Below are 24,608 nucleotides of genomic sequence, written 5' to 3' on the forward strand. Positions count from 1 at the left end.
TTATATGATATATGCTAGCTACAGAAATACTCAAGTTTGCTTTTGTAAGGGAGAAAATGAACAGGTTGTAGAAGATTTAGGGAATGTAAGTATTTGTTTATACAGAATTCAATATGCTTATTAACTTGTTATTCTATTTGTATAGGCTAAAAGTTTCCCAGTTGTTTTAATCTTGTAATATTTGGCAGTGTGCTCTAGCTTAAATAGTACTGTGCTGAAAGATTAGAAGGCCTTGGTTTTATGCCTAGCACCACTCCTAAAGACTTCAGACAAAGTATGATTTAAAGCAGAGGAGTTAAAAAAATACTACATAGTCTCCAGAGAGTCCCAGGACAGCTGGAGTCAGATTAAAATTGAGAAATGTTTAATGAAATAAATAAAAGTACAGTAGAACATAGATAATGTTACTATGTGGTTTTCTAAGTCAATATGCTCCTGCAGCGATCCTTCTCTACTTTGGACTAAGTCCAATCCCCCATTGGACTTAGAGGTAAGACACATAGGTTCACATCTTTTCTCTGGTACTTATTAGCTTTGTGACTATGGGAAAATGACTTAATCTTTCTGGGTCTGAGTTTCCTCATCTGGAAAGATTGCTTAATACATATCCTGTCCCATCTCCTAGAGCTATTAGAACAAAACAGAATGTGAAAAAACATTTTGCAGTTAAAAAGCATCCTGTCAGTATAAGATATCAGTATCAACATTACTAATTTGTTTAATCATTTCAATCATGTCTGACACTTCATGACCTCATCTGGGGTTTTCTTGGCAAGGGTACTGTGTGGTTTGCCATTTCCTCTCCAGCTCATTTTTACAGATGAGGAAACTGAGGCAAACTGGGTTAAGTGACTTGCTCGGGATCACATAGCTAGTGAGTGTCCGAGACTAGATTTGAACTCAGGTCTTCCTGACTATAGCTCATTGCTCTCTCCACCCAGCATTACTAATACAGTACATTAATTATGAATTCTAAAAATGGTCAGCCTTAAGTACTTCAGAACCATTTCTGGTTAATGTCTTTACAGTGTTACTTGTGCTCCTTTGGCTCTTTCTGGTGCTTTGGAAGGTGAAACACAACAGAGTACACAGGCAGCCAGGTAAAAGAATAGCTGTTGGCACCTGTAGAAAAGAGTGCATAAGACCGTGGAAGAGCAGAGGGCATCCTAATAGGAAGAGACAAGTCACCATTGAGGAAATGACTTCAAAAGTTACAGTAGTTGAACAACTTTCAAGGTCAGCTTTAGCAAATTTGTCAAGCTCAGAACACTCAGGAGGGAACTCGGGGCCCTCTGAACAGACTGGGCAAACCCCTCAATTAGAACTTTCTGGTGTGGATTCAGGTTGCCTTAATAGCTTTTACCATCACAGCATGAAGCTCAATGCCTCAGTCCCTTGGACCAGTGTGGAATTTTCATGTAAAAGCACATTTTGTATGTCCAAGCCCATAAAGGAGGATCTGAGTACATTAGAAATGAGTGATATAGAAGGAGGTAGTACTTGGGTTGAGAACACTGAGGCCCTGGAATATTTCACTGTGTCTGTAAAGAAGTCAAGTCCCAGTATCAGGCCCCATGGAATTGTGCAAAGTAGAACTCTCGAACCTCTCCCTTTGAAGAGGAGCCAGACATGGCCACAGGAAGGTGGATGGATCAAGGAACAAAGCCCCACAATAGACATCCCCTCAATCTCTGCTAAGGATGAAGCTAAGAATGCTGAAATATATGAGGACCTACGAGGTGATCTGCACATTCAAGAGAATCCCAAGCCTCTGTTTAAGAGAACTTTCAAACCGAGACTCACTCGAAAGTTGGCCCAACTGGGTGGACACCAGAGACCAAGGGAGTTTACTCACAGGCAGGGGAAGGTGGGGCAGGATGGAGCCTCAGCCTCTTTGTCTCTAAGACCAGACATCTCCCCAGCATCCTCATTAGAGAACACTCAGTCCTTTGATAAGAGCCAAGCTCTTGGTTGTGACCTACTGCATGAGGTGGTGGAGACCCATGGTAGATGGACTCGGAAGCATTGGAAGCAAACTCATCAACCAAGAAGAGTTGATGGATCGTTGAAAAGTCAACACCTTCCTCATCTCCTTCCTCCTTGATAAAGTAGATTAGGGAAATCTCAGCAACTAAGCTAGTGTAGAGTGTAGCGTTGTGGTTTTTATTTTTGGTATTAAGTTGGTCTGTTTGATGTAGAACATGAACTCTGCTGTACGCTGATTCTCATCTCCCCTTTTCCTCATTTTTGACTTAACATTGGCCCAAATGCCCCAGCCTACAGCTTACGCTCTTTGCCCAAGTTATTTTCTCTGAATTTAAACCATTTACACTGCACTTAATAAATACTATTGACTTGATTAACTACATAAGCTTTAGTTTCTTGGCCAAAAGTTATTTTGTTTGTTCTCTATTGACAATCTCGTCCCTAGTAGTAGTTTTAAAGGGTTCAAGTGGGATAGAGCATATGGATGTTCAAGGTGTATTCAAATGCATTTTTAAAAGCATTGTACTACTGTAGAGATCTAGACACTAAACAGCAGGTTCAGATACTAGATTTTGTTGTGAATATATATATTAATTTTATAAAGTCTTTTAGAAGTTTGATGTAATAGGTTAAGAAATTAGTTTTCTCTGTAAGAATATTTGAATAAAGACAACATGAAGCTTTAAGTTCTGTTTACATATTCATTTCAAAGATACTCCTGTTAGCAACAGCTGTTTCAAGTAAGTCTGTGACCTTCCTCTGTAAAGTGTAGAGGCAAGTGAAGCTTCTGGGAGGGATTCTTGCATCGATTTTGAAGATTGGATTAGGTGACTTCTCAAGTCCTTTCTAGCACTAAGGAATCTGTGTCTGTAAGTATCAAACTAATTTTTTTTCCTTCTGATTTAGTGAAATTGTTTTTAGGATCTCTTGATATTTCTTAGGGTCATTTGTAAGGCATAAGAAACCGGCATGTGCCTAGGAAAGGGTAATCACTTGTACTGAACTCAAGCACTACAGAGTCAGCATGTCTTAGGATTCCAGGAGGTCACTGTCAAGCTTCAGTGGTCTTTTTGTTTGTTGGTTTTTTGGGCTTGGTAGATTGTTTTGTTTAGACCTGCTTTTCACCTTGTTAATCAGTGATGCTACTTTCTTTTTTTTTTAAATGCTTTATTAACTTCTGATTTACATCGTTCGCTTCCGCCAGATTTTGAGTTACAAATTTTCTCCCCGTTTTCCCCCCACCCATCCCCCCAAAACAGCAGTCCCACAGGATATCCCCACCTCTGATCTGCTCTCTCCCATATTTTCTCCCATACCCGTTTCAACTTTTCCAGTGGATCTCTATGCCTCAGTGCCTGTATATCTTTTTTTTCTTAATAACATGTAAAATAGTATTAATAATAGTATATATATATATACAGACACACACATATATATATATACATATATTTGAATATTTGATTTTAAAACCCTCAATTCCAGATTCATTCCCTTCCCCCCCTGCCACCCACCCCCACTGGGGAGACAAGCAGTTCAGTATAGGTTGTACATGTGCGGCTAATGCAAAACAATAACATAGTAGATGTATTATAAAAGACTGACTATATTTCCCTCCCTCCTATCCCACATCCCACTTGTTCCATTCTCTACTTTGATCCTGTCCCTTTTCAAAAGTGCGTGCTTCCAACTTCCCTCCCCCCCAGCCTGCCCTCCCTTCCATCATCCCCCCTCACATCCCCTTCCCCCCCATTCTCCTGGAGGGTGAGATCCCCTATTTACTGTGTTTTTCCCTCCCTCCTCAAGCCAGATTCAATAGGAATAAGGTTGACCCATTCCCTTTTGCCTTCCTATTCTTCCCCTCCATTGTAACCATTTTCCCTTGCCTCTTCTGTATAAGATAGTTGCCCTACTCTGTCTCTCCCCATCTCCTCTCATTATATTCCTCTCACCTCTTAATTTCACCTTTTAAATATCATCCCTTCCTGTTAAATTGGTCCTGTGCCCTCTATCTATGTATACCTGTAAACATATATACACACATTCACATATGTATTCATATGCCCGCATACCCTCATATAAAGACATATATATATATATATAACATATATATATATATATTTCTAATCCCTTCAACTACTGAGAAAAGTTTCATAAGTTACAATTATTGTTTTTCCATGTAGGAATGTTAATAGTTCGACTTTGGCCAGGTGGCTCAGCAAGCAAGAGCACCGGCCCCAGTGCTGGGACGACCCGGAGCAAATCTGGGCCCAGACACCCAGCACCACACCCAGAAAGAACAACTGGCCGTGCAACCCCGAGCAAGCCACTCAACCCCGATTGCTTTAAAAAAAAAAAATAGTTCAACTTTGATAAGTTCCTTATGATTTCTTTTCCCTGTTTACCTTCTCATGCTTCTGTTGCTTCTTGTATCTGAATGTCAAATTTTCTATTCAGCTCTGGTTTTTTCAGCAAGAATGCTTGAAAGTCCTGTATTCCACTGAATGACCATATTTTCCCCTGAAACAGGATACTCAGTTTTGCTGGGTAGGTGACTCTTGGTTTTAATCCCAGCTCCCTTGACCTCCGGAATATCACATTCCAGGCCCTTCGATCCCTCAGTGTAGAAGCTGCCAGATCCTGGGTTATCCTGATTGTGTTTCCACAATATTCAAATTGTTTCTTCCTGGCTGCTTGTAATATTCTCTCCTTAATCTGGGAATTCTGGAACCTGGCTATAATATTCCTAGGAGTTTTCTTTTTGGGATCTTTTTCAGGAGGTGATCGGTGGATTCTTTCAACCTCTATTTTGCCCTCTCGTTCTAAAACATCAGGGCAGTTTTCTTTGAGAACTTCCTGGAGGATGCTTTCCAGGCTCTTACTTTGGTCATGGCTCTCAGGCAGTCCAATAATTTTTCAATGATCTCTCCTGGATCTATTTTCCAGGTCAGTGGTTTTTCCCATGAGATATTTCACATTGCCTTCTATTCTTTCATTTGTTTGGATCTGTTTAACAGCATCTTGATTTCTCATAAAGTCATTAGCTTCCATTTGCTCCAATCTAATTCTGAAGCAATGATTCTCCTCAGTGAGCTTTTGAGATTCTTTTTCCATCTGGCAAATTCGACTTTTTAAGGCATTCTTCTCCTCATTGCCTTTCTGAGCCTCCTTTGCCATTTGAGTCAGTCTGTTTTTTAAGGTATTATTTTCTTCAGTCAGGCTGTTGACTCTCATTTCATAATTTTCTTGCCTTGTTCTCATTTCTCTTCCCAATTTTTCCTCCACTTCTCTTATCTGCTTCTTAAGGTCCTCTATGGCCTGTAACCAGCTTGTATTTTCCTTTGAAGCTTTTGGTGCAGGAGTTCTGACTTCACTGTTTTCCTCCTGTTCCATGCCTTGCTCCTTCTTATCCCCAAAATAGGAGTGTAATGTTGGAATCTTCTGTCTGCTTTGTTTCCTTTGCCTGCTCATTTTGCCACTCAATGATTTGAGTTTTGGGCTTTTTGCCACAGTAGGACTCTGCCACCAGACAGGGGAGTTTTCGTCCCAAACGCTGGGGTTTTCTCAGCTGCCGGAGGTATTAGATGGGTGCCCTCTCTGAGGTCTCCACACGCTCTGGCAAGCTGGACACACACCCCAGGACCTCCACCCTAGACTGCAATCCAGATCCAAGCAGGTTAAAGCAAGAGCGATTACCCCTCAGACTGGTGCTTGGTCCCCCTACACTCTGCAGGCCAGAAGCTGAAGCCGCCACGTGGCGCTGGCAGGCTGTGCCGGTGTCTCAGCGGTTTCTCACCCCTGGGGTAAAAGCCACGCACTCCCACTTACTGGGTCCCAAAGTCCAGAATGCACTGGCCTCTCACCTTGTCCTTCGCGTCTGTGTGTTGATAAATCTGGAAACGGCCACAGCTGCTGCTGATCTGGAGTCCCTCTGGCTGGTGGCTGGTCAGGCCCGCCCTGGGGCTAAAGCCTTGGCGTGGTGCTGAGCTCGGCTCCCAGAGCTTTGCGCTGGCCGATTCCTGCCGGTCTGCCGGGCTGTTCTCAGCGAGAGGTTAGCTTCTCTGTGTCATTTTGTGGGTTCTGCAGCTCCAAAGTTTGTTTAGAGTCCCCTTTTTACATGGATTGGGGAGGGTGGAAGCCGGAGCTGCGGGAGGGTCGTGCTTCTACTCCGCCATCTTGGCTCCGCCCCGGTGATGCTACTTTCAACACGGATGATTGAATCAGAGACCACATCTTCTGGTCAAAGTATGAATACTCTGGGGCACACTCAAAGCATTTCAATCAAGAAAGGTTGCAGTTTTAACAGCAAAAGCCACTTCACATCTGAGGATGAACAGGAAGTAACTATATGGATGCTGGTATACATATGTAGTCAGTTCTGTTTTTCATGCATGGATTGTCCAGGACGATTTTTTAATCTTAGGTTGGCAATTCTACTATATCCCAGCATTCACTTATTTTGTATTAACTGGTATGTCATCTTTAGAGGTTTAAGATAAAAATACCAGGCAAATAATAATTTGCAGTATATAACTAAGAATATTTAGCTTTTGGCTTTATTATTATTTACCATTACTAAAATACCAGAATCCTTTCTTTCCCCTAATTATTTTTCCTGGCAGGATTGGAAAGGAAGAGTTTTTATTTCAGAGTTAATATTAATGAGTTCCATAGTATTTATCCACTGACTCAAAATTAATAGGAATGGCAGTTTTTATAGGCTCTCAGGAATGGAAATTGAAGATTACCTTTATAGCAATCATACTAATGCTACAGTATAGTAGTGAGTTATCTTTATAAGTGAATTTTTCATTCTTACTCTTTACCTTGAGAAGCCCATTTAATTAGTAACATGACACCTCATTGCCCGATGCCAGGACTCTATTTTGAAAGTTCTCTTCAGATTGAACATGGATTTTATATTAGAGATATAACAGTAATTGTTACTTGAAACAATACCAAAGTTAAAAATGTAGTTACTGCACATATGTATATATATGTAAACATACACATGCATAAATATCTCTAAGTAAATACACATTTGTGTGTATTTTTTTGTGTATACATTAAATCGTTGCCAGCACAAACAAATTTGGCCTTTTAGAATATTTTTAAAGAAGCAGACTGACAGTCTCCTAGTCCTTACAGCTATTCCAATACCTTATCTAGCACACCCGTGACTAAAGGGTGTGACCTGGATGTGGATTTAGGAAAGGAGCAGTTGGAGAAGAGAACCAATAGAGTGTGGTGTCCTGAGAACCCTGAGAGTCTCAAGAAGAAGAGGGTGATGAGCAGTGTCAAAGGCCACAAAGAGGTCAGAAGGAATGAGGATGGAGAAAAGGCCACTGGATGTGGAAATTTAAGAGAGCATTAGCAACTCTGGAAAGAGGAATTTTGATTGAATAATGAGGGAAGCCAGATTCTAAAGAATTAAGAGTGAGAGGAAAGGACTTGGAATCTTCTCAAGGGCTTTAGCCACAAAAGGGAGGAGATATATTATGGGAAGATAATTATCAGGGAATTATGAAATAAGGGTGTTTTTTAAAGAATAGAGGAGACATGGGCATATTTATAGGTACCGTGTCTCCCCGATAATAAGACCTATCCCGAAAATAAGCCCTCCCCTTACTGTGTAAGATCCCTCTAAAATAAGCCCTCCCCTGAAAATAAGCCCTATTGAGATTGCTACTGTAGTGAAGGTGATCCCCTGCGCTACATGCTACATTACGGTACTCTCTGTATGCACCGCTCCCCCCACCCCCCCCTGAAACGCATGCCACAGTGAGCGCGTCATCCTGTTCTTCCCCAGTGATTTGCTTGCTGGCGCCATTGAGAGCAGTGCCGCGGAGGAGAGCTGAGGCAGGACAACATAAAAACCTGGTATGTAAGCGGGAGTGAGGGGGCATGATGGAGGATAAAAAGGGCATGATGGAGGAAAAAAGAAGAACTCAGGGGGCATGATGGAGTGAAAAGAAGGACTGATGGTCATAATTTTATTATTCTGTCTGTTTTGACCCCCAGACATGAGTACAAAAAGGAAGAGCTACCGTATACTGTTGAGTATAATATAAAAGCAATTGTAGAGGAGTCACATGGCAAGAATCTTGCAGTTTACTGTAAAGAAAAACTTTTGGATCTTCTAATGGTCAGAAAATGGAGAGCAGATTATAACCTCAATCAACAGGTAGATGAGGGAAAAGGGAAAAAGTGCAGGTCTGGATCAGGTCGGCAGCCTGACCATGGTTATCCTGACTTGGAGATCCTCATTGGTGAATGGATTGCTGACAGGAGAGCAAAGGCCTTGGTTGTGCGCAGGGCTGATATTCAAGCATTTGCCCTTTCAATGGCACCAGAGTTTGAAATGGTCTCAGAAGGTTTCAAAGCATCACAACACTGGTTGGACGGTTTCCTTCAACTGCCCCTAAGAAGATCAACAACACTGTTTAAGCTGGAAGATGCTGAAGTTATTAAACGTGCACTTGCATTCAAGTCCTTTATTGATAGGATAGACATTTCCAAGTACCAAACCTGCAATATGATTGCTATGGATGAAACTGCAGTGTTTATGGGACAAGGATCTCAAACAACAATTCATCACAGGGGTGCAACATCAATCTACATTCCCACCACTGGCTATGAAAGTGCACGGGTCACCTGTGTTTTGGCAATTCGTTTGGATGGAAAGAAAGCCACACCTCTAATCATCAGTAAGGGCAAGAAAGATAAGATTGAACGTGTATCTGGCATTTACGTTCTTGAAACCGAAAAAGCCTGGTGTACACAAGCCGTTATAAGAAAGTGGGTTGATTTAATGCTGCCACTTGTTATGCAAGGTAACCAAAGAGGTCTGATAGTCTGGGATTCAGCCAGCACTCACCGCGCTAAAGAAATGAAGAACTTCCTTGCAGAGAGAAGAATGGATCAAGTAATGATTCCTGCAGGAATGACTGCCTATCTCCAGACCCTTGATATTGCAATAAAGAAGCCATTCAAGGACCATTTGCGCATGGAAGTCAATGACTACATTGAAAATAGAATGGAAAGAAATCAGCGTGGAAACTTTGTGAAGCCCTGTCTGCAAGAAGTTGTGACTTGGGTGAAGAAGTCATGGGATAAAATTACTGACAGCTGTGTCGCCAAGGCACTACGAGCAGGTTACCTGGACAAGACATATTCATTTAAAGAGAGCTATATTGCTGGACATGACAGATTGGGTCCACTTCTTCTGAAGGAAATGGAGGCGCAAGACATCCAGGACAGAATTCAGGGTATGGACACTTATGACGATGTTGTTGAAGAAGATGACATGATCATTACTGAATAAAGGTACATTTTTTTGTTCACATTTACCTGTTTATTAAAATTGCTGTCAATGTTCATTAAAATAAGCCCTCCCCTGAAAATAAGCCCTCTGGTGTTTTTCTGTCCAAAAAAAATTAATAAGACAGTGTCTTATTATCGGGGAAACATGGTAGCAGATAGAGATAAAACAGTGAGAGAGCGGGGATAAGAAAGGGGGCAATCTACTGAAAGACAAAATGGAATGAAGTCACTATGCAGTAGGGGATGTACCTCTTCATGTGAGACAGGGACGGAGGAGGAGATTGTCAGAAGGAAGCTAGGTAATCATAGATGAGGAACAAGGGAGAAGAAGTAGTTCTCCTTAAGTGACCTTAATTTTTTCAGTAAAATATGAGGTAAGGTAGAATCCCCTCTACAGCATATTTGACAAGTGGTCATCCAGCCTTTACTTGAAATCTTTAAATGAGGGGAAATCCACTACCTCCTGAAGCAGCCCGTTACATTTTGGGGTAGTGTTAGTTTTATCCTGACACAAAGCTTAAATTTGCTTCTTTGGAACTTATACCTATTTCTGCTAGTTTTGTCCTCAGGCCAAGAAGAACAAATCTGATCTTTCATCCACTTAATAGTCCTCTCGAATCATCTTCTCTCCAAGTTAAACATACTTAGTTCATTCAACCAGTCCTCATTATGGCATCTCTCTCCAGGGCACTGAACTCCACGTGGAGCCTATGTCTTGTCAAGAATTTATATCTTTAGCAGCTAGCACTGTGCTGTGTACAGATCCAGTGTTTAATAAACCTTTGTTGTATTTTTAAAAAAATAGCTTCAGAGACTTTACCAAATTCTTTCCTGAAATCTGGGTGGCCTATATGTATGGCATTACGGTCTTGTAAGTTTAGCAGAAAAAAGGTTGTTCTGGTATAATCTGTTACTGATGAAGCCATGCTGGCTCTTTGTGATTGATCACTGCTTTCTTTTCTAGATGGTCACTAGCCATCTCTTATTTTTCTCTTCGTTTAAAGATGTTTATTGATTGATAAAAATATTAAAACTGTTTTGTCTTCATATCATAGTGATTTCCTCTTTTTCACTCCAGAATCAAGTCTTTTCTTGTGACAAAACAAGCACAAATGGTGGCTGTGGAAACTGTGTCTGATGGTGTGTGTGACATTTTCTCCTGTGATATATGTGCTACCTCCCTGCCTTAAAGGAGAATGTCTGATTAAGCATCTCTATGAATACTACATTCTAGAATTTTTACAGGATTACAGTTAAACTCATTGGTTTACAATTTTCAGATCCCATTCTCCTCCTCTTCCTCTTTTTTTTTTAAATAGACAATTCAGACATCTGCTTTTCTCTAGTCCTTTGGTTTCTCTTCCATTCTCCCTGGTCTTTTAGGTATCACTCAGTAATTTAAAGTCACATCCATTAGTTTTTTCACTGCCTGAGGATATGGTTCACCTGACCCAGGAGACCTGTACTTATCAAAGATCTCTAAATGTTCTTTTACTATTTCCTTATCTTACTAATCTTGGGTATCCACTCCTTTTTAGGCACGTTTGTTCTGCTCTTTCCAGTTATTCTGAATTCAGGGGTCTAATTTTCAGAGACCAGACAAGTTAGAGAAATGAAAAGTCAACTACACAAAAATTTACATATCAGAGAAATTTATTGAAAGATATAGGGACCCAGTCAAATGTGAGAGGTTAGAACTCAGCTTCTCTATTTTCTTAGATGTTTCCTAGATGAGAGAGATGTTCTTGTCAGGACCTGTAGACTGAATCTCACATCTGTATGCAGTCATACCAGTGTATGACTATACACTACCCATATGTCATACCAGTGTATGACATACAGTACCCATAAATGTAGCTCACTAAATGGCAAGACAATGAGAAGGATATTCCACTCTCTTCTTATTTGACCGATTTCGATATCCCAGCAGTTCCCCTGCTTTTTTAGGAGTCCTTGCACAATGATTGTTTTTTTTTTCTTTGGAGGGGGGAAGGCAGGGCAATTGGGGTTAAGTGACTTGCCCAAGGTCACATGGCTCATAAGTGTTAAGTGTCTGAGGCTGGATTTGAGCTCAGGTCCTCCTGACTCCAGGGCCAGTGCTTTATTCACTGCACCACCTAGCCACCCCCTGCACAATGATTATTTAAGAGAAGTGTGGCTAGAAATAGAGTTAGGATGTTTGACCTTTATCTTTACTCATGGCCTTAATTAATCTAGGGCCTTTGAGACCTTCAACTTTACATCCCAGAGCTGAGGGCCCTCTTCAGCCCAGGTTGCTGCTATAGTATGATTACTTTTTTTTTGTACAGGGAGTTTCTTAGAATAACATAGGAATGTATTAGAAGCAGTGCAAGAAAAAAGGGAAGTTACTATACTTTTGATGAGCAAGCAAAAGCCATCTATATAGGAATGGGCTATGTAATATAAATATTTCTATCTTTATATGAAAAGCATTAAAAAAGGGACCTGCTTCTTATTCTTATAAGGCATAATAATTGCAGATACACAGAGTCAAACTTTTAAATTTATAAAAAATGGACAAAAATGAGAGTTTTAAGCATAGCACTGGAAATTATCAAGCAGGAGAAATATAAAGTACTTTGGTGGATGACATACTGAGGCATACTTTAATATTTAAATCTATTTCCCAAAGGGAAAAGGAAAAGAAAAGTTTAATACTACAAAGATATATTATCACCAAGCTGATACTTAAGACCTGAGGCTGGAGGGTTCATCCAGTCTAGGAAGAATTTTCTGGCTTTCTCAGAAGGAGAGTATGCCTACCTTGCAGGGAGAAGGTTCTTTTGAATGACAAGGCACACACAGCTGAAATGGCCATGTTTTCTTACACTTACTGAGAGCCTTAATCCTGGAAACAACTGTTTGGGTCTCTGGAAGTCCCTAGTGGAGGCAAAAGGAATAGTTACCTTTGAAAGTAATAGGAGGTCTCAGCAGGGGGCCATTTGGATGTGAAGTGGTCATAGGTAAACAGAACGGTCTATGGAACTGAAAGGCAATAAGCATTTATTCTGGCCTGAAAAAAAAAACCAAACAAAGACAGGTGGAAGGATGTGACTCCTATGGGCATACAAGCTGGTTAAGGTGCTGCTGAAAGTGTCCTTCCTCTTCCTGGTTTGTGAAAGAACCAGTTTGCAAGAGGGAAAGTGGGAAGTGAAGTTTCCAAAAGAAACGGGCAGGGAAAATTTCCCAGAAGTGAGAGAGAAACAAATGGGGAGTGAGGATAATAGAGGGAGTGAGTCTAAGGAACAATACAGAAGTGGAAAGGAGCAAGGAAGGGGAAATACTACCTCAGAAGGCAGGGTAGTTCAGGGTATCTAGACTAAGTCAATGGTACTGGAGAGAAGGCAGTTAGGAAAAGCAATGTTCTTAGAGAGTGAATATAATCTAGGGGATCTAAGGAAAGTTACAAAAGGGGAAGGAAGTGGGGATATATAGCTATAAAGAGAAGAAGGGAGAAGTTTTTGGGGAAAGGATTCCCCCAGCAGATATTAGAGATAACTACACTGAAAAAGAAGAGAGGTGGGACAGCAGGGGGTGGTAGAAGTATTCTGAGATGGAGCTGGCTTCAGTAGTGGTGGTACTTGAAACCCATTTAATAGTGGCCCTGACCAGTCCAGAAACTTTCCCTTACACTGGAAACCAGGCTGCTGGGCCATAAGATAGGAGTGGGGCATATAAAGGGAATTTCCCCTGTGTTGAGGGATCCATCCCATTCTCCAGCCCTCCTCAAACAGATCATTGATATTCACCCTTCTCTACTCCATGTGGTAATAGTAAAAAATTAAGGCCCTTTAAAGTCTGTAAGGTACTTTGTCATCTCATTTGATGCACACAGACCTGGGAGATAGGTATATAATTATTATCCCCACTTTACAAATGAAGCAATGGAAGCTGAGAGAAATCCAGTTACTTTCACTGAGTTATAGTTACCTCAGGCAGGGTTCAAATTCAAAAAGTCCAGCCACCTGCTTATGTCTTGCTGGCATCTCCTTCCCCCCCCTCCCTCCTACATCTCCCAATACCTCATGGCTTTAGCTTCTGAGGTTACCTCCCAGTACTGGGCTCTACTACTAGACTTAAGAATATGCTCTGGGACATAATGCAGGGGTTTCATAAGCAAATGTTGACTGAATAAATGATGTTGGATGATGATCATGAATGATAATGTTTCAAGTGCATCTTTTGTGTTTTTGATATTTTATAGGATCATAGAAATTAAAGTTCAAAAGGGACATTAGAGATCTAACATAACTTCGTAATTTTTTTTTGCAGATGTGGAATATGAAGCCCAGAGAGATTAAGTTGATTTGCCAAAAGTGACAAAGGTTTAACAAATAGGCCTGAGTGAAGTCCAGCATTAACTAGTCCTCAAACTATACCCTAAGAAAAGTAATTTTCAGAACTGTTTGATCCAAAATAGAAAAGATGATCAGTGGAACAAATCAGATAGAACCCAGAGTATTCCATAAAACCAGACACTGTTATTCCAAGGACTTTCTATTCAACAAACACTTGGGAAAACTGGAAAACATTTTAGCCAAATTAGATTTAGACTAACATCTTACAATAGTATAACAATATGTTCCAATTAGATTTAAGGCCTAAATATAAACAGTCATAACCATAAAGTAGAAGGGAAGGAGATACCTTTTGTAACTGGTGAGGGAGAGAATGTTTTTTTTAAAAGCAATTGGGGTTAAGTAACTTGCTCAAGGTTACACAGCCAGTTATTTCTGGGTGTGGTGGTAAGTATCTGAGCCTGGATTTGATCCCAGGTCATCCCAACTCTGGGGCTGGTGCTCTTACTCACTTAGCCACCTGGCTACCCCAAAGCAATTGGGGTTAAGTAACTTGCTCAAGGTTATACGGCCAGGTGTTTCTGGGTGGGTGCTAAGTGTCTGAGCCCAGATTTGATCCCAGGTCATCCTGACTCTGGGGCCAGTGCTCTTACTGTACTACCTGGCCACCCCAAGGGAGAGAATTTTTAACAAGGGTTAGAGGTAGTCATTCTAGATAAAATGGACAGCTTACAATTGGAAAGGTTTTTTGCAGGCAAAGAGTAAAGCAGAATTAGATGAGAAGCAGTTACCTGGTTAAAGGTTCATCCAGTAACTAAGAAATATATGGAATTGTTACAAAAATATAAGAATATGAGCTATCCCTTTATAGATAAGTGGACAATGGATATGAATAATCAGTTTTCATATAAAGAAATACAAGTTATCTAGGTGGGAAAATGCTCCAAATCAGTAATAATAGATATTCTGTTTAATACAGCTCAAATTGACAAAAGAGAAAAATGACAAATTGTTTGAACAGCCATGGGAACTCAGGTACACTAACATACTTTTGTGTATAACCATTCCAGAGAACAATTTGGAACTATACTTGCTAAGACACCAAGGTTTGATCCAATAATGCCACTACACATGCTTTCTAAAGAGGTCAAATATAGAGGGAAAGGTGGCATATATAAAGGGTAGTGTTCCTGACCTGGATTCAGATTCACCCTGAAACTAATTCCTGTAAGGTTCCTCCCAGCTCTGCATCTGGGCAAGTCAATTAGTGTTTCTAAGCCTCAGTACAATGAGAGGGTTACACTTCATGATGTGTAAGGTCCCTTAGCTCTAAATTGATGGGCCACATGTAGAAAGACAAATATTATAGCTCTTCTGTTGTAGCAACTAGTTGAAAACAAAGTAGAGAAGAGCCAAATGAATTGTGGTATATGAATGTAATGGAATATTGTGCCGTAAGTTATGGGATGGATTTGTAGAGACCTAAAGACATGTGTGAATTAATTAATGCAAAGTGAAATGAGCAGAACTAGCAGAAAAACTTAGAGAATGACTACATGATGCAAAGGCTGACTAGAAAGACTGCCAAGCATATTGATAGAGTAAGTGTAACAGCAAGCACCCTAGCACACCCAGGATGGTTGCTAGCACAGGTTCTTTGATCTGCTTTACTGAAGGAAAGCAACCTTAAAAGGGTCAACAATCTTTAATTACATTTACTAGTTCAGGGGAAAGGCCAGCACCCTGAATGTGGATAAAATACAAGCAGAGAAATTAGCACAAAGACCAACAGAGAGGGCTACAGCTGTCTGAACATAGCAATATTGCTATACATTTTACATACATAACTGGATTGAGGGAACACGGACATCTGAGCAGGCAGGGAGCTCTTACCAAATGGCTACTCAGAGTCTTGACCAGGAAATCAAAAGATCCTTCTCATGGGCGAACCCACAAAGCAAAACACTAAGCTCCCAGAATATATAACACAGCATCTGATTGACTGAATGCTGAGGAGCTTGAAAATCCTCATGCCCCAGCACTTACTTGGAAACTCCTCATAGCCCAAAGCCAATTAGCTCTTAACCAGGACTCTGTGCCTATTAATGGGCAGGGAAGATCTTCAAATTCCCTTAATATTACAGTAACCAATCATGATGTCAGAAGAATGATGATGAATCACCTCATCAGAGAAGTGAGGTTTTAAGAGATACGTTTTCTGACATGGCCAGTTTGTTGATTTGTTTTGCTTGGCTATACTTATCACAAGAAAGGACTTCTTTTGGCAGAGGATAGTGAGAGTAGTGATAAAGATATAGGCAGGATTTGAATGGGTCTTCCAGCATTCAAGTCTCTTGCTTTAGTACAGAGGCTATGTCTTTTATAACATAGTAAACAATAGAATTTTAAGACCCATCACGGACCTGATCTGTAAGATTTTGTCCTGTCCCTGGGAAATTAGCCAATTCCCAGTATAATTCTCATAGAATCCCAATCTTTCCTCTCATTAAAGAGACCAGAAGCAAGCTATAGGCCCAGCTCTGAGGGCTAAACTGACAGATTGATTCAGGTAACTTTTTTCCTCAGTCTTACTCAGCCTGCCCTTTGCCACAGAGAAGATCCTGTTACACCATGAGTCAGAGGAGCAGGGGTCTATTTCTGGCTTTGTTCACTGGGTATTCTTGGGCAAGTCTTTCTTTTCTTAGCTTCCGTTTCCTCCATTATGGAAAAAAAAAAACTAATTGGACTAAATCAAAAGTTCTTGGGGACCAGAGACAAAGATATCTGTAAACTTTGAAAGGAAGAAAAAGAATACATCTTTATCTTTCCTAACTTAAAACAGAAATTTAGCTTTTCTCTCAGTCACTTGAAAGCATGATTCTGAAAAGGGGTCTGTAGATTTCACCAGCTTGTCAAAGGGATCCATGGCAGCGGTCCATGACTTTTAAAAAAAGTTTAAAAGCCCCATGTACCAGATGGTCTCTCTGGTCCTGTCCAGCTTTGAATTATGTCATTCTGTGGGCTCCACAGGTTGGTGAAGATTGAGGGGTCTTTTTTTCCTGGTATTATTCTTTCCTTTCCCTCATAGGGTCTTTATTAGGATCAGGATAACAGATAGGAAAGACCTTTCAAATGTAGAATGCACACTTACTAGTGTTCACAGCTTCTAGTGGGGAGAGAATGGACTGAACATCATTGGATGTACAATTGAAGAGTTAAAATGACAAATCTAAGACACTGAGGTATTCTCCCAAATATCTTTCACATCCATTAAATTTATTTGATCCTCTTAAGGCTTCACCTTTGCACTGGCTGTTCCCCATACCTGGAATGTTCCCCCTCTACATTTCTGCTTCCTGGACTCCCTGTTTTTTTGCTTTTATTTTCAAGACAGCTCAAGGACCTTATTTTGTGGGAAGCCTTTCTTGGTCTCCCTGGCTTACTAGTGCTTTCCCCTCTCATGGTTACCTTGTATCTGCTTTAATAAGTTTTGTATCTATGCATGCATGCATGCATGCATGTGTGTGTGTATATACACATACACACTATATGTATATTATATGTATGTATACATACACATGCATAAATACAAAGTATGCATACATTGTATATGCATATATACACAAAACTTATAAATGTATATATACAACATGTATATATGTTGTATGTATGTGTATATATATATATATATACATACAGAGCTATCTTGAACTGGTTCTTAAGAGCCAATTATTAGATTTCAATGTGAGCATTTATACCTCAGAAATTAACAAATGTTCTAAGTCAGGATTTTACTGTTTTGTTGATTATCTGTTGGTTGTATGTGTGTATATTTTATATATATTTACATACAAACATGTACACAAATTATCTACCTCATTAGAATGTAAGCTCCTTTTAAGGGCTGGAACACTTTCCATTCAATCTTTGTATAGCCAGTGCTTAGCACAGCACTTGGGGACATGGTGAGCATTTAGTAAATGCTTATTTTTTTTTTTACATGTAACATATGAACTTTATTAAACAAATATAATTTAAGGAGAAGTCAGATAGGCACTTATATTAAAGAGAAAATTGACTCGAGAAAAATTGTATCTTAAACATCGTAAAGCAGCCTACTTGCAGTGGCATTTAACTGAGCTCTGTTGCTGTGAAGAATACAGCTCATGCACAGGTATGGATGAATGATTTGTACATTTTTTTCAAGTATTCACTGAATACTACCATATATACACATATATGTAGTTTGAAAAAAATTTAAGTAAAGAACCGAAATAAACTTCATTTTTGTTGTTCTTTTGGAAGAGGTCTTCTAAAGAGCAGAATGTGTGGTTCTGGCTCATGAATCATATAATGAACCCATCCAAGACTGCTGGACACCCAGTCTCCTCCACTCCTCTTCAGACATCAGATGGGTTTTTGGTACTTGTTTGGAAAGTTCTCTAGGTAACATAACATGCCGGTACTCATAGTGCTCATCAAAGTACTTGTCCGAGTAGTAGATCTGCTTGTGGGCCATGCTGACGGCAGCGCAGAGTCCCGAAGAGCTATGCCGGCGATAAGTGCAGCAGCGAGGAAGACGCCCGCGAAGCCCAAGCAGCGACGGAGACTACAAGTAACTCATTAAATGCTTATTGATTGATTAATCAGGAGACTTACTTATAGTCCCATGACTTAGAGGCAATACCAAGTAGAATACCAGGTGTTCTCACTCCCAGGACAGGGCTTTCTCCACTGGACCATGTTATTTATTGTTCCCTTGTCCTCAAATGCCCTTCTCTCTTACCCACAGGTGGCCTGTCAGTCATCCTGTTCTTAATCCCAATTGCTTGTTAGGCTGCAAAGCACTGGAAACATAGTTGAATAACCAACCCTATGGATGACAGCCAGGATTCACTAAGTCACCTGCCAAAGGGGGATGAGAAACCATGCCTCATTCTAGTTCTGGCTCATTCTTCAAGGTTCCTGGGCCAGCAGCTGAGAATGAGCTTCTCCCCTGAAGAGCAAGAAAGGATTCCCTCTAGTAGCAACTCCAACCTGCCAGATCTAGGGGAAATGGGATGTGGGGCCAGAGGAGTTACCAGCCATCTCCCCCTTTGAGCATTTTCTATCCCATAATCAAAGAAGTCTAAGAAGGATAAGCTGGATTCCAATTTGCGTCTGGGTCCTCAGCCCAAAAGTCTTGGGAAGAGTCCCATGATGCTAGTCAGATGTCAGAGCATGCCTGCCTCTTGTCCCAACACTAGGGAGGAATTCCTTGAAAGAGACTGGGGGAAGAAGGGTCTCACCCAAGGGAAACATATTTGAGTTTGGGGAGCCAAGTAAATTCAAAAGATGTTTTGAGACTAGGTTTCCATCTTATGACCAGGTTGGAGATCCCAGTACTTATTGGCATGGAAACTGTAATCTCCATTCCCGCCCTCCCTTCCCCCAAACAGGGCTGATTTGCTCCTCCTTACTTCAGGAGGGAGGGGTGTCACTATACTGGTGATAGACTTGGTGTGGACTCCCAATCAGTGATACCCTACTGTAGCTTAACACTCCTAGAACTCAGGGAATTCACTAGTCTCTCCAGTAGCAGAGATTTTATGTGTGTGTGCATATATATGCACATACACACACACTGCATTGCCCAACCTAAAAGATGGTTTCTTAAATGTTTTACTTTGTTCTGTCCTCTGCCCCGAGAAGCTTTCTAGGAAAAAATAAACAACTTATACTTAGGTACAAGTAGGGTTTAGAGAAGGCATTTAGAACATGTAGATTTTCCCATGGGAAAAATATAATAGATGACATTCATGGTTGCTAGATCCCTAAGGCTATCCCATGAAAACCCATTTAGTCTTCTGAACATGTAAAAGAAAGAAGACATGTTCTTTGAATTTAAAACATCAAATAATAAAACCTTCAAAGCTGAAAGATCCAGGACTGCTGGACTGTTAGCAGATCTGAGTATGTTACAATTCTGTCACTTGCCGTGTGATACTGGCAATTTGTTTACTGTCTTTGGGTCTCATATTCCTTATATATAAAATGAGAGGGGCAGGACAAAATGATTTGTGAGGTTCCTTCCAAATGCAAACCCTGTCATCCTGTGAATTGAGTCAGACCTCTGCATAGATATAGTATATACTATGACTTGGTCTCCCATGGAAACCAAAGAAAAATGAGTGAGAAGAGGCCCAAAATAGTAAATATCTGCTGCCTCATTGCAGGCCTTTCCTAATTTCCTTTGGGCTTTAGGTGGTGGGGTCTAGTTAAAGGGTCCTAGACTCCAGGCAGGGCTTTAACAAATTGCAACATTGTCAACAAAGCACTTTGTAACACACTTTCGTTTGACTCAACTAACAATGTAATGAAATAAATAAATTTTCTATTTTATGTGGAAACGAAGGTTCAAAGACATTGAGTGACCTACTCAAATCTTGCTGGCCTTTGCCCTGGTCAGACTCTGTTTGGAGTATTGTGTTCATTTATGGGCGCTGCTTTTGAGGGAAGAAATTGACCATTTTTAATGTACCCAGAGGAGGGTGATCAGGATGGGAAGGCGGCTAGAGACCATATTGTACCAGGATTTGTTGGAAAATCTAGGGTTATTTAACCTGGAGAAGAATGGAGTTGCAGGAGGAGCCTTATCACAACAGATGGATTAGATTTGTTCACTTTGGTCCAAGAGGGGCAGAGAGCTGAGCAATGAGGAGAAGCAAGGAGAGAGAGAGAATTAGCCTGGATGTAAAGAAAAAACTTCCTAACAATTAGAGCTATCAAAAAGTAAAATGGTTTGCTTTTGGGAAGTAGTAAGTTCCTCATAACTGGAGATCTAAAAGTGAAGTGGAGACTGAAAGAGCCCTTGAGGAGGATGTTAGAAAGATTATTCTTGTTTATCAACTTTAGAGCAGAAAGGAACCTTAGAGGTCCACTCCTTTTTATGTACAGAGAAGGAAACGGGGACACAAACAAATGTGACTGGTTTTGGATCACATAAATCAGTAAATGACTGTGATTTGAAACTTGGTCTTATAGTATCAAATCCAATGCTCCTTCTACTATACCACTGCTGATTCTCTATGGAAGTTCCCTCTCCAATATTCTGTTTCTGAAAGACATACAGCAAATAAGTGGTATAACTGGGACTCTAACTCACATTTTTTCTATCCCTTGTCCAGGGCTCTTCCTAATACACTTTTAGTGTCTCTGGTCTTAGAATTTTAAGCATGTAATATATGCTGCTACATTGAAAGTGTTGCCTAGGGGGGCAGAGCCAAGATGGTGGAGTAGAAGCAGGAAATTCTGTGAGCTCCCACCCCAACCACCTTCAATACCTGTAAAATGTGACTAAAATTTTAGAGTCACAGAGCCCACAAAGTGACAGAAACAAATATTCTGCTGAAGGCAGCCCGGCAGGCTGACAGGAAAGGTCAATTGCACCAAACTAGTAGCTGAGCACAGTCCTGTGTGAGCTGTGCAGGCCCAGACCCAGGGTGGCCCTGACCAGTGGCAGAGACTGGCCAAAGAAGACTTCAGGAGAGTGAATCACTGGCAGTTGTGGCAGTTTCCAGACTTCTCAACCCATAAACACCAAAGAGAAAGTAAAAGGTCAGTGGGGAACTCTGTTAGAAGTGGGTGACTAAAGAGCACAGTCCAGCCCCTGCCCCCGGGGCAAGAGGTAGCAGAGGCACAGCGGCTATAGCTGCTGCCATGTGGCTGCCTCCAGTGCTCTAGGCCTGCAGATTGTAGGAGGACAAAGCGACCATTCAGAGGGTAATTACTTTTGCTTTGACCTGCTTGGATCTGTGTCACTCTTTGGCAGTGGTCCTGGGGTGAGAAACACCAGTGTGCCAGAGCTTGTGGTGGCTGTAGAGAGGGCGCCCTCCTCAGACCTCTGACAACATTTGCAAAACCCCAGTAATTTGGGGCAAAGCTCTCTCCACTGTGAAAGCAAAGTTCTAGCATGGCAAAGAGCTCAAAAGTCAAGTAGTTGGTTGGCAAGATGAGCAAGCAGAGGAAGCACAATCACACCCCTTTTTTTTGGGGACAAAAAAGATAAAAACATGGAAACAGAAGAAGTCAACAAAGTCAAACCTCCTGCATCAAAAGCTTCCAAGAAAAATATGAATTGGTTACAGGCCATGGAGGAGCTCAAGAAGGATTTTGAAAATCAAGGAAGAGAAGTGGAGGAAAAATTGGGAAGAGAAGTGAGAATGATGTAAGAAAATCATGAAAAACAAGTCAGCCTGCTAAAAGAGACCCAAAAAATACTGAAAAAATAACACCTCAAAAAATAGACTAACTTAAATGGTAAAAGAGGCCCAAAAAGCCAATGAAGAGAAGAATTCCTTAAAAAGCTGAATTTCCCAGATGGTAAAGGAATTTCAAAAACTCACTGAAGAGAATAATTCCTTCAAAATTAGATTGGAGTAATTGGAAGCTAATGACTTCATGAGAAATCAAGATACTATAAAACAGATGCAAACAAATGAAAAAATAGAAGGCAATGTGAAATATCTCATTGGAAAAAGCACTGACCTGGAAAATAGATCCAGGAGAGATAATTTAAAAATTATTGGATTACCTGAAAGCTATGATCAAAAAAAGAGCCTAGAAATTATCCTTCAAGAAATTCTCAAGGAAAATTTCCCTGATATTCTAGAACCAGAGGGCAAAATAGAAATTAAAAGAATTCACCGATCACCTCTTGAAAAGCATAAAAAAAGAGAAAACTACTAGGAATATCATAGCCAGATTCCAGAGCTCCCAAATCAAGGAGAAAATATTACAAGCTGTCAGGAAGAAACAATTTGAGTATTGTGGAAACACAATCAGAATAACACAAGATCTAGCAGCTTCTACTTTAAGGGATCAAAGGGCTTGGAATACAATATTCTGGAGGTCAAAGGAGCTAGGATTAAAACCAAGAATAACCTACCCAGCAAAACTGAGTATAATGTTTCAGGGGAAAATATGGTCATTCAATGAAATAGAGGACTTTCAAGTATTCTTTATGAAAAAACCAGAGCTGAACAGAAAATTTGACTTTCAAATACAAGAAGCAAGAGAAGCATGAGAAGGTAAACAGGAAAAAGAAATCATAAGGAATTTATTAAAGTTGACCTATTTACATTCCTACATGAAAAAACGATAATTGTAACTCAAGAGACTTTCCTCAGTATGAGGATAGTTGAAGGGAATATATATGTATATATAGGAGGGTGTGTGTGTAAATACATATGTGTGTGTGTATATGTGTGTACGTGTATATATAGATAGAGGGCACAGGATCAGTTGAATATGAAGGGATGATATCTAAAATTAAGAGGTGAGAGAGGAATATATGAGAGAAGGAGAAAGGAAGAGATAGAATTGGGTAAATTTTCTCATATAAAAGAGGCAAGAGAAAACTTACAATGGAGGGGAAGAAAAGGAAGGTGAAAAGGAACGGGTCAACTGTACTCTCATTGAATTTGGCTTAAGGAGGGAATAATATACACACTCATTTGGGTATCTTACCCTACAAGAATGTAGGGATGAAGGGGATAAGAGGGGGGATGATAGAAGGGAGGGAAGACTGGGGGAGAGGGTAGTTAGAAGCACACACTTATAAAAAGGGACAGGGTCAAAGTAGAAAATAGAATAAGTGGGGGGTGGGATAGGATGAAAGGAAATGTAGTTATTCTTTCACAATATAACTACTATGGAAATGATTTGGGTCACTACACATGTATAACATATATTGAATTGCTTACCTTCCCAGTGGGGGTGGGTGAGGAGGGAAGAAGGGAAAGAATCTGGAAATCAAAGTTTTAAAAACAAATGATAAAAAAAAAACAACTTTTTTACCTGCAACTGGGAAATAAGATATACAGGCACTGGGGTATAGAAATCCATCTTGCCCTACTAGAAAGTTGGGGGGGGGGGAGGATATAAGAAAGAACTGATTGGGGGAAGAGGTATTCAGTAGGCTTGCTATTTTGGGGTGGGAGCTAGGGGAAAGACGGGGAGAAAATTTGTAACTCAAAATCTTGTGGAAATGAATGTTGAAAACTAAAAATAAATAATTAAAGAAAGAAAGTGTTGCCTATTTGTAAAATGGGCACAAATAACCCCTTCTGTATCCCTGTGTCCCATTGATCCCCTATCAATGGTCAGTAAAGTCCTTTGATACCAAATGGAAAGAGAAGCACCTTTTTACTTCATGAGAATCCTGGGCTTACTAGCCTCAATTCCTCTGGCACATGCAACCTACCCTTTTAAGAATAGAGGCAAAATCAATTTTGACACTCACTAGAAACACATAGGGTGACTTTCACTTTAATATCTATCCCCACTCTATGCTACTTAACACTCAGGAGGGCATCAAGAGAAATGGGGCAGCCAAGAAGGAATGGGAAGGTGGTTGCAAACAAAGATTCCATATGTTTTGGAGCAACTTAGCCTGGGAGTTAGATAACTGGGAGGGGAAAAGCAACAAACTTGGAACAAACTTGGCTTATTTCATAGGGCGAAAAAACAACCCAGAGCCTCATAAACACCCTTATAAGAACCAGCAAAATATTTTTTTACAAGGAGCTTTTTTCTATACCCCTTTTGGAAATATAGGGTCTGGACTTCAACTCAATAAAAAGCCTCAGAGAGGAACCATGTTATATATAGTCAGTAGAAAGGGTGGTGAATGTAGAGTCAAAGGACCTGGGTTCACATTCCTCCTCTGAACTTTACTACCTGTGTGACCTTGGATAAGTTCTATAAACTTTCTGTGTCTCAGTTTCATTATCTGAAAAGTGAGGGGATGTGGCCTCTGAAGTACCTCCCAGTTTTAAAGATAAGATCCTTCAAAAAGATTTTCTTGCAAACCAGTTTAAATATTTCCAGTTTAAATAGAATCAACTGGAAAAATATCTTTAAATGAATCCAAAGACTGCAATTCTGCCACAAACCCTCCTTGTGACTTTGGGAAAATCATTTACTCTTTTGGGGTCCCAATTT

At 40.4% G+C, this 24,608-nt stretch overlaps 1 pseudogene; it reads right to left on the bottom strand.

Moving 5' to 3' along the window:
- Positions 1 to 17,609: 17,609 nt before the first annotated feature.
- On the bottom strand, positions 17,610 to 18,700 carry LOC138177258 (cyclin-dependent kinases regulatory subunit 2 pseudogene; annotated as a pseudogene).
- Positions 18,701 to 24,608: the final 5,908 nt, after the last annotated feature.

The sequence above is a fragment of the Petaurus breviceps genome, unplaced genomic scaffold (assembly GCF_028583685.1).
Source record: "Petaurus breviceps papuanus isolate PSGF00001 unplaced genomic scaffold, PetGlider_PUasm1.0 90383, whole genome shotgun sequence".
In the NCBI taxonomy this organism is placed as follows: Eukaryota; Metazoa; Chordata; class Mammalia; order Diprotodontia; family Petauridae; genus Petaurus; species Petaurus breviceps.